This window comes from Lithobates pipiens, unplaced genomic scaffold (assembly GCF_037356315.1).
Source record: "Lithobates pipiens isolate NorthernLeopardFrog02 unplaced genomic scaffold, aLitPip1_a1.2 Scaffold_3, whole genome shotgun sequence".
Lineage (NCBI taxonomy): Eukaryota > Metazoa > Chordata > Amphibia > Anura > Ranidae > Lithobates > Lithobates pipiens.
The window spans coordinates 102,190,536-102,195,830 of NW_027507790.1; positions in this window are offsets into that span (position 1 = coordinate 102,190,536).

Sequence of the window (5,295 nt, forward strand, 5' to 3'; positions counted from 1 at the left end):
GTCGCGAAAGTTGTTGTGTTTTTTTTTTTGTTTTTTGTTTTTAGTTTACTGTCATTTGTAACCATTAAGGACCTGCTTTACCTAAAGATTTAGTTTGCTTTATATAAAAGACCTAGCAGTGACTGTCACAGAACTACCCATGTTTATAAAGAAAACAAAACATTTGGAGTTGTCCGTTCAGGATAAAGAAGGGGTGTCAGTTCGAACACATAAAGCAATGCAAATGATGGGGTTGATTTACTAAAACTGGAGAGTACAAAATCTGGTAAAGCTGTGCATTGTAGCCAGTCGGCTTCTAACTTCAGCTTTGATACAAAATTAAGTTGCACCAGATTTTGCACTCTCAGTCTTTTAGAACATCAACCCTATTTAGAGGTCGACCGATATATCGGCGGCATTTTGCCGTTTTTTAATTAATCGGCATCGGCCGATTGAGCTGATAAAAAGGCAGATTTAGAACTACAGCGCAACTTGCAAATTACTTCTGTAATAGAAGTCAGTGCAAGTTGCCTGAGTCTTTATAGAAGCACTGTCCTCCTCTCTGGGCAGTCTGCCAAGAAAAGAGCAAAAAGATACAATGTTTACACTTGAATGAATGAACTCAACTCAGTGTGTAGAAGTTCTCAGTTTAACCATTTAAAGACTAAATCTTTTCTGACACTTGTTGCTTACAAGTAAAAATCCTGTATTTTTTGTCAGAAAACCACTTAGAACCCCCAAAAATTATATATATTTTATCAGAGATCCTAGGGAATAAAATAGCGGTTGTTGCAATATTTTGTGACACACGGCATTTGCGCAGTGGTCTTTCAAATGCAATTTTTTTGGGGGAAAAAATACACTAATGATTTAAAACTAAAACAGTAAAGTTAGCTCATTTTTTTTTTTTTTCGTCCAAAAGTTTTGACTACCTGTTTTTATTTAATATAGATAGATAGATAGATATATATATATATACATTTATTTTTTATCTAAATCATACATACAAGTAAACTGATTGGAGGTTTGTTTGGTTTAATAAATGTTTAAATGTAAGACATTTTCTGCATCACTTATGAAGGCTGCTTTCACACTGGATCGGGCAGGCGTTGATGGTAAAACGCTGCTAGCTTTACTATCATTTTAGCGGTGCTATTCAGCTGCTAGTGGGGCTCATATAACCCAGCTAGCGGCCGAGGAAGAGGTTAAATGCGCCCTTCAAGCACCGCTGCCAAATCGCATTGCATGCGCTTCGGCAGTGGTGCCCATTCATATCAATGGGCAGGAGTGGTGGAGGAGCACTCCAACACATTTCGATATATATATATGTGTGTGTGTGTGTGTGTGTGTGTGCGTGCGTGCGTGCGTGCGTGCGGCAGTCCCCACTTCATTTGATCGACATGTTGAAGACTTTTAATTGATTATACACTGATCAGTGTATTTTAAAGTGTGACAGATGCATCTGTCAGAATACAGTGTCCCGGCAGTGGGAGATTCCTCCATTCATCTTGTTTGTGTGGATGAAGGAATCAGTCTGGTAGGCGGAATAAACATTTTTTTGTGTATGACCAGCTTTAAGGTTATGTGAAAGGGGGTAGAGAAACTGGGTAGCACATCTGTCCAATTTATGTACATTTCCCAATCTCCTGCCTTTAGGGCCTGTTTAGACCTCTCCAGTGTGGTACATGGGGGGGAATGAACTTAACTTGCATTAGCATGTTGTGGTGCCATTCCCTGTCAATTCAATGACAGCCCAGCAAAGTGATTGCGAACATTGGCACTCCAGATGTTTTAGAACTACATTTCCCATGATGCTCACCTACACTGCAGAGTGCATGAGCATCGTGGGAAATGTAGTTCCAAAACATCTGGGGTGCCAAGGTTCGCCATCACTGCCCCAGCACATTAACCCAACACGGTACTGATGCACATGCATTGCCGTGTATCACAAAGTATGGCAATACATTACTGTACTGTGGGTTGTGGTTTACTGCATTGGGAACATTTCTACATGTCTGATTTTGGTTCATTCTGGAGTATTAACACAATCCATGACCCGTTTTTAATAGATAGTGGGCTGAAGGCCACTGTCAGCTGACATCACAGAGCTGGTCACTAGGCTGGGGAAAGGGTCTGGATCCACCCAGATGCCTGGACCGGCACCTGGCTCAGCCTCTCAGCGAGCTGGTGATAGCCTGAGCCAGCTACTTCCACCCCCTCCACCGCGGCGGAGACTGACAGTGTGAAATGTGGATCTCTGCCTTTTCTATACAATGAAGGCCTTGTAATTGCTATGAAGAGACTTTTTGCACTTTAGCACTATAGTGCTCTGGACGGAAAAAAAAATCTGCCATTACAGGTTTTTTATAATATAAACATATATTTAATGAAGATAAAATATTTAACTCTTACACATACATAATATTTTACAATTCAGCGTGGTTTAGACCTTTATTGTTCACACCATAGCTAGACTTATGATATTGGCATTAGATATGCTTTTCTAAGTACAGTAGTGTGGTTGCACTTGACCTTTTCTTTCTTTATTGTATAGTTTACTACATGGTTTAAGTGCCCATCTGAAGGTAATGGCGCATTAATAGAATCATTCGTGGTTGTTGATCCCTGGGGTTTTTAAGTGGCGTACTTTATTTGCCTTCTGCTCTCGCCTCTTCTAACCTAGCAACTTGCCATTACAATAGTTCATATCCTCTGCTCTGGATAAGGTTTCTTTTACAAAGGAGAACTATGGCTATTGGTGAAAAACGTTGCCCGCTTCCCGACCGCCCCACGCATACTGTATATACTGCGGCAGCCCATCGATGCAAAATCACGTACCTGCACGTGACTTTGTTTCCTGGGGTATGAGCCACTGGCAACTAGCTCCCGCTGTGATTAACTATTTGGGGGAAAGAAGGACATCATTATTTTTTTTTTTTTTTTGTGTACTGAGTTGCATGAGCTCGCAATAGTCGATGTAACACGGTGCCATTTTGCAAAAATTGCGTAAATCTGCTGAATAGGTTAAGATTTGTCTATTTTGAAAAAAGTATAGTGCCTTGTGATTTTAATGTAAATAAAAGGTAATTGGTATCCTCATCCTCATTATTTAGTATAAGAAACAGGAAAGTGGCAGGATTAACATGGACTACTCCGGCCATAGATAACCATGTACCACCCAGTGGAATCGAGGACAGTCTTGATACCCAGACATATAGACAATATATAGAAATTGTAAAATATTTTTTTATTTATTTGTAAAAATTGTTATATTAAAAACAGTTGTTGAAAATCAATCATCATACATAGTACAAGTTTACAATCAAGTGGTACCCAGCCTCCTAAAGAGGGGAAGCTGAGGGTACAGCAGCTAATGTCCAAGTTGATAGAATGTCTCTACTAGTTTCGCAACAAATGTCGCTTTTTTGGGAGATCTCTTGGTACATATCACTGGAGTCCCCAAAGAAAGGGCCAAATGTAGGCACGGGTGGCTCCCAACATTGGAGTTTACCACCCCCAGGGTGGACACGGGAGGCACATTATACAGAGTAGGCTATAAATCAGTGGGTAGCTACCGGTAGGTGATAGTATCAACCGCGGACCACTGTATCACACCGCAATACTTTTTGAAGTCAGTAATTGAGATGTCCGGTATACTAATCTTTGGTCAATAGGGCAGATCTGATCAACTGCTGAATTGAGCCTCCAAAGAATCTGTGTATGCTGTGGTATTGATCTGGTCCTATGGGGTTGAAGCCAGCTCTGCAAGACCAGATTTGTCTATGTATGTAACGGATAAAAAAAATGGCTTCGGAGCCATAAAAGAAAATCTTTGGATATGCTATCAACAGGGACAGGCAAATGCAGTGGTTTTCCATTTACCTTGCTTTGGGGGGAAAAAAAATGTCCATCAGGCCTAAGGAATGGAAAACACTAATTGCCCAATATCAAGTTGGCTATATACTTCTACAAACAATAGATATATTTGTGATCAAGAGTGCTTTCCCTGTCTATCTTTTGTCATTGAGGCTCACTCCCAAGTGGAGTTAAACACTCGCAAATTGACTTTTATTTCAGTTTTGTCTTTTATTGCATGGTTTATATTCTGATGCACGAATGTAAAAAATAAATAAAAGCTACTGGATTCTTCTCACTATGTCATGAATTGTTGTACCTAATTATATCTTTTTCTCTACTTATACATTGCTCAAAAAAAAAAAAAAATAGAGTTAGACTTCCCGGTAACTCTGTTTCTAGGAGTCGTCCAGGACAGCACTAGAGAGATAGGTGCCACCTCCAGAAGCAGGAAACACAATACCAATCTTTAAAGGGCGGCTTCCATCCTTTCCCCTTCAGTCTTGTAACCGATAACTTCCCCGGAACGGCTTCTGTAACAACAAAAACACTTGTCCAACATTATAACAGAATATATGGAGGGAATCCCTGCTGTCCTGGACGACTCCTAGAAACAGAGTTACCGGTAAGTCTAACTCTAGTTTTCTCTAGTCATCTGTCCCAGGACAGCACTAGAGAGGATCAACGAGAATTTACCAGATTAGGGAGGGACTACCGCTTGAAGGACTTTTCTCGCCTGGGAGGGACTACCGCTTGAAGGACTTAAACGCCTGGTCTTGCGCTGAGATAAGGTCCAATCTATAGTGCTTCATGAAAGTCGAGTAGTTTGACCATGTTGCTGCTTGACAAATTTGTTCTGGTGTCGATCCAGCTCGCTCTGCCCAAGAGGTCGATAGTGCCCATGTGGATTGAGCTAGGGGGAAAAAGCACATTGTTTCCATAATTTTGTAAGCTTCCACAATTGCCTGTTTTATCCAACTTGCAATTTGTGTTCTTTGAAGCTTGTGACCCCAATTTTTTTACCCGCATGTAAAATAAATAGAGCATTGGATTTTCTAATACTTTTTGACATCTCCAGATACTGTAAGACACAGGTTCTCGCATCCAGTTGGTGCAATTCTACTTCCCTTGGATTGGTGGGGGATCCACAGAATGAAGGCAAAAATTTTTTTGTGTTCTATGGAATTTTGGCACTACATTAGGCAAAAAACCTGGGTCTGTGCGCTACTTCAAAAACTTGTAAAAATGGCTCTTTCATAGAAAGTGTCTGAAGCTCATTAATGCGTCTAGCTATGGAAATAGCCACTAGGAACACTGTTTTGAGCGTGATCCATTTTAAAGAGGGCTCTTGTTCCTGTGACCATTTTACCCATCCTTGTAGCACAATTGACAGGTCCCATTTGGGTAAAATTTTAAAAGGAACAGGTTTAATTCTGGTTAACCCCTTAAAGAACCTATTAA